Raw genomic sequence first — 15264 nt, forward strand, 5'->3', positions numbered from 1 at the left:
AGCACACTGGCCTGGCATGCGCAGGGCACTGGTTCGATCCTCAGCACTACATACAAATAAAAAATAAAGATGTTGGTCCACCAAAAACTAAAAAAAATAAATAAATATTTTAAAATTTTCTTTTAAAAAAAATGTAAATGAGAACAATTATCTTACAGACCATACACACATAGTCTGAAAGAGTCCCTTCTGCCCTGTTCCCAGAGATGTGTAATAACAGGAATACCTCGTTTCCCCCACCAACTGTGCCTTCCACAGAGCTCAAGAGGTAAGACAGTAGTCTTACTGTAGTTTTAACAATGAGTTTATACCTATAGCAATTCCCAACTACATGCAGCTGTGTTTTCAACCAACCTCTAAAGACAGATGCAAACAATGATAGGTTGCTATTTCCTTTACCTAGAAAAGGCTTGTCTGATTACTTGAAGTCAAAGGCATAGCACAACCACTGACACGTACCAATAATCATTTTATAGGCAGGCAGGCAGCCAACATTGATTCCCATTGCTCATTCTTTGTCCCAAATCTAATTTACAGACATTTCACTTCTATATTCATTTCTCAAAACAAACTTACTGATTGGCTTTTTGGAGTTCTCGCTGTTTCTGCAGATTGGTGTCCACGTACTTGAGCACTCTGCTCTCTGAAACCCATTCATCCCAACTGAAAAGGAATAAAAATATTATTCAAAAACATTTTCATGATGATTCAGACTCTATCCTCCAATTAATTTTTAAAGATCCAAGAGGCAAGCCCTTGGATTTCTGAAATAATGGGAAATGGTACTACAAATCCATTCTCAACTAAAATGAAAATCTATTTAAAGTTGTTTTGTAAAGAAGGAAAACTTCATATTCTGAGAAGCAGCATTCCAAATTTAAAAGATTATTCAAATCAGTTTTAGAAATAGCTAAAGACTGTCTAAGCAATTAGCCTATGGAACGAAAATATCTTAAAATTTTTCAACTGCCAAAGATGAAACAGAAGTTCATAATAGGTGCTGGGGATACAGCTCAGTAGAGTGCTTGTCTACCATGCACAAAACCCTGTATTCAATCCCCAGCACCCAAAAAAAAAAAAAAAAAAAAAAGTTCATAATAAATTGACCTAAACAAAGAAACAAACAAAAAAACCCTAAAATCAATTATCTTGTTACTTATGTGTAATAACTAAATTACACAGCTCTCTGACTTATTTTCACCACCTGTAAAACGGGGGATAATTAGATATTAAGTACCTATATCTCATAGGGTTATTATGAGAATGCATGCAAAATACTTCAGTATCCCTGACAAAAAACAAACACAGTATGTCAGAAACACATTAGAAACTCTACCAACACTCACCATCTAGATTACTCAAGTAAGTTTGTACATTAAAGTATTACACTGATTTATCAGATTATACCACTCTATTTTTCATTCACTCACATATGAATACACAAATTTCCAAGGCTGACCAGAGGATTTATTTAAACACTAAAAGGTAGAATAGAATCACTCTATTATAATGTTGACAAGGCATTCTGGCACTTCTGCTGGTGTTCATTTAAGGACAATATTTCTTAGGGAATGATGAACTTTTTGAACAAAGTGAGCCTTTTCTCCTGCTGATGGAGCTCCTTTAGTGACACAATTAGGTGTGTTCTCAAAGCAATGTCTTTAACAATTTCCCACCTCTGACCTCTTATAGAATATAGCCAAAGGAAAAATAAATAAAAAGCAATCCTCAACACCATTCCTAGAGAAAACTTTAAAACATGCATTTACCTAGAGGTCAGGAGGGGGTGGTGTACTGAGGGAGCTCCTTCAGGAATAGGAAAAAAAAAAAACTCTGCAAAAGATGAGTAAGGAATTAGAAGACATGAATAACATAAAGCATCCACACCTAACAAAATCATCTGTAGATCTAGACTAGCAAAAATAACAATACATTTTTTCTTACTTGTAGATGAAATATTCTCTAGGATAAACTCTAAAAGCAAGCCTTGATAATTTCAAACAGGAGAAATACTACAATGTGCTCCTAGATAAACCCTAAAAGCTTTTAACCCTATAAAAAGGCATTCACTAATTTAATAGATTAAAATTGGTCAAATGTGCTCTCCAAACAGTGTAATCAAATTGAAGCCCAGAAATTTGAAGCTCAGTGTGTAGAAATTAAACAATGAACACCAAAAAAATAATAAGACAGAGAAGAAGTCATACAGGAAATTATGAAATACTCTCAAATGAATGCAAATGAAGACAAAGCATACCAAAACTTAGGGAATATAGCTAAATCTGATTGTGCAAGGACACAGAGAGCTGGGTATACTATTGATACCCAACCACCTAAACTTACACCTTAAGACACTTGAGACAGAAAAGCAAACTAAACTCCAAATTGGCACCAGGATAGGAATAATAAAAATGGATCAGAAATTAATAAAATAAAGGAAAGAAAATTAACAAATAATAGAAAACTAGAAAAACAAATGCTGATTCTTTGAAGGTAACAAATTTTAAAAAATCTTTAGAATCACTTTCTAATAAGAATGGAACGTTTAAATTTATTTAAATCAGAAATGATAGAATCCTATTAACAGCTTTACAAAAATTAAAATATTCTAAAAGTATCTATATTTTAGATATAAAGATGTGTAATATCTTTATACAAATTAGATAACTTAAAACAAATGAACAAAATATTAAAAAGACAAAAATGATTTATGAAGAAATATAAAATCTGAATGAACCTATAGCATGTACTGCATTGTGATTAGTAATAGAAATATCTACTTACAATGAAAAGTCAAGGCCTCAATAGTTTCACTGTTCAATTTTAGCAAACACTTAAAGATGAATTAATACTAGTACTTCAAAATACATTCTACTATCATTTATAACTAAAAAGAACAAATAAAAAAATTAATGCTCCACACTCTTCCAAACACTTCCCAACTCATGAGTTCACTATAAATTTGATGCCAATAAAGTAAAAAGGCATCACATAGAAATCTACAGATCAATATTTCTTACAAACACAGATGTAAAATTCTTCAAGAAAACACTAGCAAGACAAATCCAGAAAAACATTAAAAGTTTTATGTATGTATAATAAAAATTGCATATGATATATATATATATATACATATAATATAATATATACACATACATATAAAGCATCATATGTCATTTAATGATGGCAATGCATTCTGAGAAATGTGATGTGTCATTAGTGATTTTTTTTGTTTTAGTTTGTTGATTAGTGATTTTGTGTTGCAGAAACATTATAGCATGTACTCGCACAAGCTGAGCTGGCAACAGCAGGTCTAGGCAGGGTCACGTGGGGCCACTGCTGTGAATACAGTCTAGCACTGACCAGAACATCCTCATGTAGTGCATGATTGTGACTGCACCAATGTGATAAAGGACTAGAGCTGTACTGTCATCTCAACAACGCAGAGAAAGCATTGGCCAAACCCAGCCACTCTTTATTATAAGAACACGCAGCCAAACAGGAGCAGGGGAGCCTCCCCAACCTGCTGAGGGGCATGTAGGAAAGCTGCCCGTTGACCCAGCACCCAACGTTGGCAGACTGAGCTGCTCCCCCTGGGATGAGGAGCAGGACCAGGAGGGGCACTCCTGCTTCTTCTATTCAAGAACATGCACAAGGTTTTAGCAGCCCACGAGGGAGGGAAATGTAGAAACAAAAAGGCATCCAGGTGGATAAAGAACCAAGACTATCTCCAACTGCTGATCCACCCCTGGATATGGAAATGCTGAGGAATCCAATTAAAAAACTTATTAGAGCCGAAAATCAAGTCAGGGCTTTCAAGTTACCAGATAAAGGACAAAAGCCAGTTTTATGACTCTACACTCAGAATCTGAAATCATTATTAAGAAGAGAGCTTCATTTCCAGTAGATTAAAAAAAAAAAAAAAAAAAACAGAAAAAAACCCAGCAGTACTTTTACCTAAACTAAAGAAGTTTCAAATTATACTCTGAAAAGTACAAAATCTTATTTAATAAAGTTAAAGAAGGCCCAAATAAATGAAATAAAATTCAAGTTTTTGAGTCAGAAGAATCGATATAGTTAAGAAGAAAATCCAGTGGAGCTGCAGCTTTAATGCAGTACCTACGGAAATGTCAGCTGGCTTCTTTGAAAATATTAGCTGGCCAATTGAGGAATTAATGTGGAAATGCAATTTCCCGGAAGACTCAAACCTTCTCCAATGAGGGAGCAAAATTGCCAGAAACATACTCCAAACCTTCCCGCCTAGCTAGAGTCAAGACAGGGCTGCCTGATTCAGTGTAGTCCTGGGTTCCAGGCAGGAAAATGAGGGTCTAAAAGTAAATCCTTACATTTAGGGTCAGTTGATACTTGACCAAGACCTCAGTGAACTTTTATCAAAAAAAGTGCTGCAACAACTAGACATCACCCACACAGCGACAAAGCTAGAACCCAGCCCAACGCAGCGTGTGAAATTCACTCAAAACGGCTCAGACCTAAACATAAGGGCTGAGCATTGCAGCACTGTGGTGAGAAGACAAAAGCATTAGAGCTGCCACAATTGGGAAGACCATGCTGTTTGCTCTTTTTAGGGGTTTAGATAAGACAGAAAAATCGCAAGCCAAAAAAATAATACAAACGAACTGGACTTCATTGAAACTAAAAATGTGCATCAAGGGACTCGGTTGGGGAAGTGCAGAGACGACAATCAGAATGGGATAGGATGAGCGAATCTTGCCACTGACACATTACTTGCATCTAGAACATATTTAAAAACTCTTTCAGCTCAGGAATTTTAAAAAATCTTTTAAAATGAGTGAAGGATCTGAATAGATATTGTGCCAACAGGATAAACAAGTGGCCCACAAGCGTTTGAGAAGATGGCCCGCACCATCGGCCGTCAGGGAAGTACAAAGCAGAGCCATAGGACATGCCATTTGGGGTCACTGTGATCTCTGTTGTCAAACACAGGGACCACAATAAGCATTTCAGAGGATCAAAGGAAGGGGAAGCCTCTTCCAGTGGTTCTGGGGAATGTACAACACTGCCATGTCTTTGGACTTTCTAAAAAGTGCTAAACATAAGGTTGTCTTATGACCCAGAAATTCCACTCCTAGGTATAGACCCAAGAGAACTTAAAACAAATCTCTACACAAAATCTAGCAAGTGATTCTAGAATGTTTCAAATGTTCATGTTGACATTACCATCAACCAATGAATGAATCGACAGCATGCAGTATCTCCACACAGTGGGAAATGGTCCTACAATAAAGATAAGTACTGATACCTGGCACAACATGAATTAACCTTGAAAACACTATGCTAAGTGAGAGAAGCCAGTCACAAGGTATGTTGTGATTGCATTTATAAAATGCCCATAATTGACAAATTCAGAGAAACAGAAAATAAATATTATTGGTTGTTCAGGGCTGGTTGATGAGGAATAAGGGGATTGGCATTGTGGTTATGGGGATTTATTTTAGGAGTGATAGTAATGTCCAGAATTGGAGGGTGGTGATGGTTTGCATCAGAATACACTGACAACCACCATTTGTAATGGTGAATTTTATAGCTGGGGCTGTAGCTCTGTGGCAGAGCACCTGCCTAGCATGTGTGAGGCACTGGGTTCAATCCTTAGCACCATCTAAAAATAAACAAATAAAGGCATTCTGTCCATGTACAACTACAAAAATATAAAAATTTTAAAAACCCACAATGTGGAGTTATACTGGTCATGTATTCATATGTGAGCATAGAAAAGTTAAGTCTGATTCATCCTACTGTCTTTTCTATTCCCCCCTTCCCTTCTCTTTATTTCTTTGTCTAATTCAATGAATTTCTATACTTCCCCTCTCTACCCTCTCTTGTTATGGATTAGCATCCACATGTTAGAGAGAACATTCAGCCTTTGGTATATTGGGCCTGGCTTCTTTCACTTAGCATGATATTCTCAGTTCCATTCATTTATCAGCAAATGCTTTAATTTCATTCTTTTTTATGGCTGATTAATATTCCATTGTGTATATGTACCACAATTTCTTTATCCATTCATCTGCTGAAGGGCACCTAGGTTGGTTCCATAGCTCAGCTATTGTGAACTGAGCTGCTATAAACATTGATGTGGCTGCGTCACTATAGTGTGCTGATTTTAAGTCCTTTGGGTCTAAGCTGAGGAGTAGGATAGCTGGGTCAAATGGTGTTTCTATTCCAAGTTTTCTGAGGAATCTCCATACTGCTTTCCATAGTGGTTGCACCAATTTGCAATTCCACCAGCAATGTACTAGTGACACCATTTTCCCCACATCCCTGCCAACAATTGCAGGACTGAGGTTCAGTTCCAGGCTGGCTGACCCCAATGTCATGTTCTCTTCATTACATGACCCAGCACCACTTTTCTTCTTCTTCATAAAAATCATTGAAAAATAAAACAAGAAAATGTTGCTTAAATACCTTGGCTTTTAATCCCAGGCTGTGAATGAACTCACTCCAGCAGGTTAGGGAACAGAGTGCCGGGAAAGGCCAGCGGTGTGATGAGTGGTGTGGTGAGGAGCGGGCTGCTGTGTGCTTCTTGCTCTAGACGTCAGAGGGGTGAGGTCGGAAGATCTTAAAATACTTACTTAAACATTTGCAGGGAGATTTTGTCATTTGCCAAATACAATACAGCACTTAAACATGAGCTTATAAAATAAGATAGGGATGATCAGGATTAAAAATAATAATATAACATCTAGTTTCTGACCTCAGGGAGGCAGCCACTGTAGGCAGGAGCCTCGTGAGATTAGGGAGGCTATATAGGCGGACAGACAGGCAGACAGACAGATGGGCAGGCAGAGTGGCATAGACCACTCATTCAACCACTTGTCAGTTGCTTGCCCATTGAGTGGCTGTTGAATTTCTAGAGCATGTTAGTCACTATGCATTCAAAGGCAAAGCAGGTGTCGTCCCTGTCCCCTTGTGGGGCGCAGTCTGGAAAGGGGATCTTGGGGAGACACATGCATGGACAGCCCAGTGAGAAGGGTGGAGATGGACCTTGTCCTGTGGGCGAGGCACAGGCCATGCAGCCGCCGGGGAACTAGCTAGAGCTGCAGGTGAGGCGGGAGCAGACCTGGACCAGGTGCCGACAGGCCCTTGAAGGGGCAGGAGGGTGGTCTGTGGCGGTAACCAGAGCCTCCAGGCTGAGTTGGTAGCTGATTCCTGAGAGTGGGGAACTTTGGTGGTGGACAGAGAGCAGGAGGGGCTTCCTCTGGTTTCCGTGAGGCTCCAGATGGGCCTGGCTCACTGTGGGTGCTTGATGAGTCCAAAGACGGCAAATCGGGGGTGCAGCATTGCTGGAGTTGTCTCTCTGCAGAGTCTTGTGAAATAATAGGGAGCAGCTTTAGTCAGGGCCCTTGGTGACCAGAGTGGCAGGAAAAAGAAAAACCTGGAATTTTACTCTGTGTACAGAAAAGAAATGCACAAAGAGAGTAATGCATTGAAGACAAAAGACTGGCTTCAAGTTATCTCTGCATGTATACACGCGGGGTCTGTACCGAGCACACAATGCCCACCTCGGGCACAGGAGAAAGGAGACTTTCCATCTCATTTCCAGTTACTGTGCTAGAACACTTCAAAGTAAGTAAATCTAAAACCTAATATAGGCCGTGTGAGCTTCGGGAACACAGGAGATGTGTCTATTTAATAAGGAGGATTTCGGAGGCTGGGGCTGAGAAGAAAGGTGGCATTTAAAGGCGATGGTTCTGTGCCAGAGAGTTCCTGGGATAAGCAGGGCCCCCAAAGTGCTCTCTTCAGGCAGCAGTATCAGCAACGCAGACGTGACTAAGGGCTCCTCAACACTGACCTGCCCACCCCATAGTCTCCTGTCTCTGTCCCTGAAACAAACACGTGGCTCATGTGCTCCAACTTCAATACGCACTGGACTCCCTTGGCTGCAGCCAATTGGAGTCCGTGTGTGGGCGAGGTCCCAGGCCACCTCCTCTTTGTCTCATCCTTTGTGGACCTTCGGGAGGACGCAGTGGTGTGCTCTTCCTTACCTCTCTCCTGGAACTGGAATCCACTGCGGCCCAGGGGAGCCCATTGCACCATGAACAAGCAGGAGGCAGCACAGTTCTGAGATCTTAACCAGATCAGCACGGCCGAGAAGGAAATCCAGAGCAAAAGGGGGAGATGGTTTCAAAGCCCCCAATAAACCAGTGTTTAGGTGATTACAATGTAATGCTACTCTTTAATCAAAGGAAGTGAACCTCAATAAAGAAATGAGGTCAGGTTGTTAGTTCCTGAGATGGAAGACAGAATTCTGGGAGGCCTAAGTGATTTCCTAATTGTTGTGTTTATTTATTGCAATTGACAATTAAAAAGTGTGTGGGTGTATCGGGTACATTGTGATATTTTGAAGCAAGTGTGATTTGTTAGACGCACTTCTCTGGCCTCCTAACCCCCTGGTTTCTGCCCTGTGTCACTCCACAGTGCCAGCCTCCCTTCCCAGTGCCCTCTTCACTGGACAGTATTCTCCTTGATTCTCCGGGCCTCTCTTGGCCAGTTGATCTCAGGTTTTCCAATGGTGGTCCTTTAAACAACATTGCTTATGGAGGTTTGGCATTTTTCCAATATTTTGTTCTTATTTTTATAAACTCACCCTGGAAATTGTATTTATTTCCTTGTTTAAAAAATGCCATTTGAGTATTTCCGTGCCTGATATTAACCATGAGTTCCAAATAATCTCATCTCAGTGCTTCAAACCTTGTCCAGATGCTCTTGACATCTCTGAATCCCACCAGGGGCAGCCAGATCCCCGCCTGAGGTCTTTGCGTCTTTCCTGACCCCCGTTCTCCTCCTCCCGGGCCATTCCCTCTGAGTCTTGCCGTCACATCTCCACACACGTCCTGAGCCCCTTTCCTGTGATCATCTCCCTGTGGCTTCGGAGAGGAGCACCGGTCTCTTCCCAGGGATGCTCCTGACGGCTGCCCACCCGTCTCCACCCACCACAGTTGTTTTTCCAAAACACACAATTCACATGACTTCTCGTTTGTAGCCGCTGCTGAGTGTCCACAGTGTCCAGCACACTCCCTGAACCCCGAGATCCGCTCTCCCGCCCGCTTGCCTGCCGCTGGCTTTCTCTCCCTGCCACAGCCTGCTCTCGCCCCTCCCTCCCGACTCTTCCCGTCGGGACACCATCACTCTCTCATGTCTGCCTCAGGCCTTCTCATCCCACAGGGTTCGGGGACATATATTAATAACTCCTGCCCTGAGCTGATTGCCAGCTTCTTGCTGGCGACATAAGTCCACGCTATGACCTTAAAGCCGAGGAATTCACTGTGGGTGTGTCCTAAGGGAAGATGCCGCTGAGTGCCATCTCAGCTTTTAAAATGGGTAGAATATAGAATATGGACCTCAGGAAAATATGCAGGTTCCTTTAAAAATGTTGCCAGGTGCACTTCTCTGACCTCCTAAACCCCGGTTTCTGCCCTGTGTCACTCCACAGTGCCGGCCTCCCTTCCAGTGCCCTCTTTACTGGACAGTATTCTCCTTGATCCACGAACTGATGATAGCAATGCCGTCTCTCTGTATCCCACATCATTTCTATGATGATTGTTTAAGGGGTTTTTTAAGACATGTACAACCTCCAGTGACTCGGGAGGCCAAGACAGGAGGACCACAAGTTCAAGGCCAGCATGGGCAACTTAGTGAGACCCTACCCTAAAACCAAGACCAAAATGGCTGGGGTGCAGGCTCAGTGGTGGAGGACCCCGGGTTAAATCCATAGCACTGGCCCTGAAAGGTCAGTGGGATAATATTGTCAAGAGGTAGTGATTCTGTCCCATTCCCCTGTACCTGACTTTTCCCAAAGGACAGGAGGACACACAGGATACAATCCCTAGGCCTACATTTCTAGAATGTGGAAGACATTTGTGGTCTTAGACTAGAGTTTTGGCCTTGGGCTCCCCTCCTGTGCGACACCCCTCATGTGTCTTGCGTGTCCCCGAGTCCTCAGGAGGAAGTGACCTGGTCATGCACGACTGCTTTTCTCCTGTCCCTCCCTCCTGTTCCTCGCTCGCCACATCTTGAACTTTCTTCCTAATGTTCCTTGGAATCATCTCCAGAATAATCGACTCACTCTCCAATCATTTCTCAGACTCTGTTCTTGAGGAAAACCAAAGCACAGCACAGGGCACAGCACAGGGAGAATGACCGGTAACAGATGAGGGCAGCGGGCTGCAGGGTTTTTGCCCTTAGAGTGGGGTGGTGCGTTCTCCATGATGGACAAGAGAGGCGTTAGTCTGGAGCAGGACCTGGGGACCCTGGTGTGTACGCACACGTCCGCAGCTCCCCAGGTAGGAAGGAGCTCCTTTCCAGTGAAATGCTTTAGTACGTGCTCACAGTGCGCCTTGTTCCCTCGCTCAGAAACATGAGCTGTTTAAACATTTTCACTTGAGGAAAAGAAAATGAATCTGTTAGTCACAAGATTTGAGCCACCAGGTTTTTAGGCTTGTATCTCCCTGAGCCAGATCTGCGCCCCTTTAAGGGTAAGCACATTGCCAGTCTGGTTCTCCTTTGAAGAGCCTACTGTGATGCTCCCCCTTATTGCTTTAGTGCAGTTTCTTATGGTCAGCAAAAATTTAATCTAAAGAATTACCATAGAAATTACCATAGGATTCACTACCATATAATTTTATGGCACACAGATCTTATAGGTCTTATGAAAGTCAGGCCCTGGCCACAGGCTGGACTCTTGTTGATCTCTTTGGGTTTAGTTGCAATTTCATTCAGCTCCATTTCTTTCTCTGCCATGGCCTTTGATGGCAGACAGACCTTTGAGTGTCAAGCAAGTGGCATTATAAATAAGAAGATGCAAGAAGAATGTCATCCTATGTAAACCCCAGTCACGACATTGTGAACTTGGAACATGGAACTCTTAAAAACCAGTCACTAAATAAAGAGAACGATTTGGTTTTGTTGAGCAGAAGCACTTTCTGTTTGGAATTTATTGTATTCCTATCGCGTTTTCATGAGGTTATGTAATGTGTGGCATGTGTGAACTGGGAGAGGGCGAGCCTTCTCATATCGAAGTGTCTTTGCCTTCTTATCCATTCTCACCCCCAGGCTTCCTACAGCTTTCTATTCTTGCCTTCTATTACTTGAACTCATTTAGGTCCAAGAAGATAAATAAGACACTCCTATAAAACTGAGAAATGACTCCAAATGTAAACTGGTGCAGCCGGCCCCAGGAAAGAGGTCACAATTGCCATCTTGGAAAATAACACAGGAAAAACCATGTAAATATATACTAGCTTGAAATACGAGCTTTCTTATTGGACTTCTAAATAACCAATTGTCACCTTGTTTGCTAAGTTAAAAATTCGAATATTGCAAGAATAAACATCCCTGTATAGTTAAAATTGAGGAGGTATTGAAATATGCTGATTTGTTTAAATTTTAAACACAGTCTAACTAAAAGAAATCTAACTCAAAGAACCAAGTGAAAAAATTAGTAAAGATTTGTAATCAGCATGCAGTTAATATCTTTACAAAAGCAGACCACTTGTGCTTTCTGACAATTTGCTCTGAGTTTCAGGGAGGTATAAATTTTGCACAACCACTTTCACAGATTCTAGGTGAAATGTATTACTCATGAGTTCGACTCTCTTTTGAAGAAGCAATGATTGCAATATATGAATTCTCTTGTCGTGAAGGGTCAGATCCTACCATAGTAACAGATGAGTGGAAGACTGAGTTCTAAAAGTGGCCTGCATAGTTAAATTCATGTTATTACCCAGCAGGGGAAGAGATCTGAAGCCATTTGTATTCCCTAATTTTGCCATTGTTCAGACCACGCGGAGCTTACTTTACTTTTGTTCCAATCATTATATGATGTGCTAAGGGATCTGCATGGCTATTTTTTCCCCCTTTTCACTAAAATTCTTTTTATTCCTTGTTCTCCTAAGAAAAATTGTCTTCAGAAAAAAAATATAAAAAGTAGCATCCTTTATTAATGAAGTAAATTCTTGGAGTTGTTGAAAAGCCTGTAGTTGATTGATTACTGATTGAATGACTATGGTAATTATTTAAGATTGTTTACATGGGTGTCAGGTGTGGGTGTGCATGCACCCCGCTATTGCCTAGGGGTCTCTGACCTCAATGTTTATGGTCATTTACTGGAGTATGTGCAAGTGCCTGTGTCTATCTTAATTTCCCAGCTCTACCTAAGGGTTTTTGTTACCTGGCTTTTCCAGCCTTCCTTCGCCTAATCTCTCTTCCTTTCCAATCACATGCTGCAGTAAACAGCCCAAGCTCCTGTGCAGGGGCCTGCTTTGAATCACAGGGACGAGAGGCCTGCTCCTGCTCGACTTGGGCAGCAGATGGCGCTAGACAAATGCCGAAGCTCTATCTCATGGCGCGGCTCCAGCGAGAGGCTCCACATCCAGCAGATCTAAATTGATCTGCACTTTAATTCGAGTTTAAAATAAAACCTATATTTAATAATTCATTCTGGAGAAATAATAGCTTTGATAGAAGAAAATAGGTCACTTGTCAATTCCAAAATATTAGATGACTGTCACATATTACAAGCCCGGATCCTGTTTTCAGAGTGAGAGTCAAGGAGCTTGTGTGTTGTCAGTTGACTTGGGCCTAACATTTGCTCATTCACAACTCTTACTCTTATTTCAGCCTGAGTTTTTAAAGTTCTAGTGCACAGAGAAAGCAAGGAGATCTCAAGATCTGCAGGCAGGGGAAAGCCTCCTAAGACAAGGGAAGAAGGGCACCAGGGGGTGCTCTGAGTTCTAAATACCAAGGCAGATTTCCAAGACAGAGAGAGATGAGGGAGGGAAGAGCAAAGGGAGAGAGGAGGAGGAGGGGGGAGGGGGAGGGAGAGGAGGAGGGGGAGGAGGAAAGTAAAGGGATGAAAGAGGAAACATGACCCTTGTGGAAAGAGGTTCAGTGGGTTAACCCAGTGAGTCTCATTATGCCTCCATGTCAGTAGTACACTGTGCATATACTAGGTTCAGTCTGCTGGATATATTATAATATAGTACTATAGATTAACCAAATAAGGATGAATTTATATATCAAGGCATTAAGAATTCAGATATAATTCAAAAGTAAGTAAGGTGACTGTTAAAAGCAACTCGTCTCTCCCATCATCCCCATATTTTTTTCATTTTGTATTAATAAATCATAAATTACATAATAAGCCAGATGATAGACAGTCCAAATTAAAATTCAGATCAGAGGTTAAAAGTGGTAGAGTTCATTCTTTGGTCACAGCTGTGGCCCATGGGCCACAGGCTCTGTCAGTGCTGCAAGCCACATGTGCTCATGGTCATGGACTATAACATAAGTACAAGGGTCTTTGGAAAGTGGTAAGGGTGTCCAACGGAACCTGGCCAGTATTCCTTAGAGTAAGACCCTGTGCAATGCCTACCTACACTAGAGCTCGGTGACAGAACAGCGACAGGTGGATGATGGATAGATGATGGAGGGATGGATAGATAGAATCACAAAGCACACAGCGGTGGTTTCTGCAAACAAGATCGCACATTTACTCCTTGACGCGCCTCATCATTCCTTTCTCTCCCGTCCGTCCTTCATTTCTTATTTCTTTCTAGTTGCCATTTCTGAAAGCCATTCTTTGCTGTTTTTGAAAGCAGTTCAAATAATTCTTTGTCTGAACACCTTCTGAAGTGGAGCCAATAGCAAGACACTTGTGGGACACTCTGTGGGCCATCAGACCCTGCCCAGGGCAGCAGGCCTTCTCTGTCTCCTCTGCAGATGCAGCCAAGCCTGGAAGGAGAGAATTCGGGAAGAAGCTTGGCTCCATACTGAACATGTGCAGACGCTTCTCTCTTGTCATTAAACAACGCAGTCCAACAGCTAGTTAGAGCAGAATTCAAGTGTTGTGACTACCCTAGAGGTGACTACAATATATAGGATCTAGGTATATGTAAATACACAAATATATTCTGCCATTTAATATAAGGGATTTGAGCTCCAAGCATTTTTTATCTTCAATTCCCTGAGAAACGGCAAGGTACAACCTATTTTATAAAAAAAAAAATAGGTGTTCTTACTCTTTCTAGATTGTATGCTTCTTGAAATAAGGAATTCAAATATTGATTTGATGAGTTATTGACTGTATCATCAATAAGTACAAGTCCCTGCCTTGAAAGAAGGATTGCTGGTTATCCTTAGGAGGCGAAACCTGTCCCAGGTGCTGCTAAAGCAGTACCTAAAAGCAGAATCGTAGCCAGTTGAAAGGCCACCCTCAAGGAGTAGAATTTCTCTCCAGTTTTTTTTTTTCAGAAGTAAAAACTATCTGGGTGAAATTCTAGAGTTTTATTTGATTTGTTGTTGAGTGTCCTGATAGTTCTGTTTTATGTCACTGTGGATGTACCAGACAGATCCACTCATTCACATAATACCTACCACACACACGTACACACTTACACCATGCATACCCCACATCTCACACACATGCTACACACACCTACCACACACACACACACACACACACAACTTTTTGAAATGGAACCAGGGTGTGAATTAAGGAAAAGAACTTTTTGATATTTTTAAAGAAATTTTGATATAAGTAAATTTCAAATCTATATAAAATACCAGCACCCAACCATAAACATTGACTATTGATTACCATTTTTCTCTTCTTCTTATAATATTTAAGCAAATCACAGCCAGCATCGCCATTTCACAAATCCCCATCACATGTGAATGTCTTGACGGTGTGGCCACATCTCAGTGTGTGCTTATTCCCAAACATTGCTTTCCACACCTCGAGGGTGGATGATTCTCATCAACCATTCTCCAGTGAAGTCAGAAGTGAAATAAACAAAATACACTCCTCAAAAAATCAGATGTCACACAAAGAATTTACTAGCAGTACTCAAATATCATTTGATAACCAGCATGCATTCAAAATCTGACTAATTTCTTAAAGTTCAAAAGAATTTATCCCTGGGGTTGGATCACAGTAAAGGGTCCCTGATTTACACGCGGGGTCCATCTCACTCATGGGTTCCTCCCTCTCGGATGTCTCCTTCCGGTCTCTATTCACTCTTGCTGTGATTTGTACTGAGAGTGTTACTTGGAAGGTATTTAAGGCAGTATTGCGAAAAGACGAGAGAGAGAGAGAGAGAGAGAGAGAGAGAGAGAGAGAGAGAGAGAGAAGAGGAGAGGAGACAGAGAAAGAGGGAGACACACACAGAGAGGGAGAACTCCACAGCTCCAGCTGCCCTGCCAGTCCCTGGCTGTCCCTGTGGCCTG

The 15264-nt window shown here is 41.6% G+C and overlaps 1 pseudogene across 1 annotated transcript in view; it reads right to left on the minus strand.

The window, feature by feature from the left end:
* Nucleotides 1-15264, minus strand: part of LOC308648169 (mortality factor 4-like protein 1) — a 30929-nt pseudogene that overhangs the window by 5490 nt on the left and 10175 nt on the right. The window contains exons 3-4 of the transcript XR_014024410.1: nt 1770-1833; nt 577-663 (exon numbers count right to left, since the gene is read on the minus strand). The product of XR_014024410.1 is annotated as a mortality factor 4-like protein 1 (transcript). The remainder of the gene's footprint in view (nt 1-576; nt 664-1769; nt 1834-15264) is intronic.

This window comes from Spermophilus citellus (genome assembly GCF_964194105.1).
Source record: "Spermophilus citellus genome assembly, chromosome: 4".
Taxonomy (NCBI): Eukaryota; Metazoa; Chordata; class Mammalia; order Rodentia; family Sciuridae; genus Spermophilus; species Spermophilus citellus.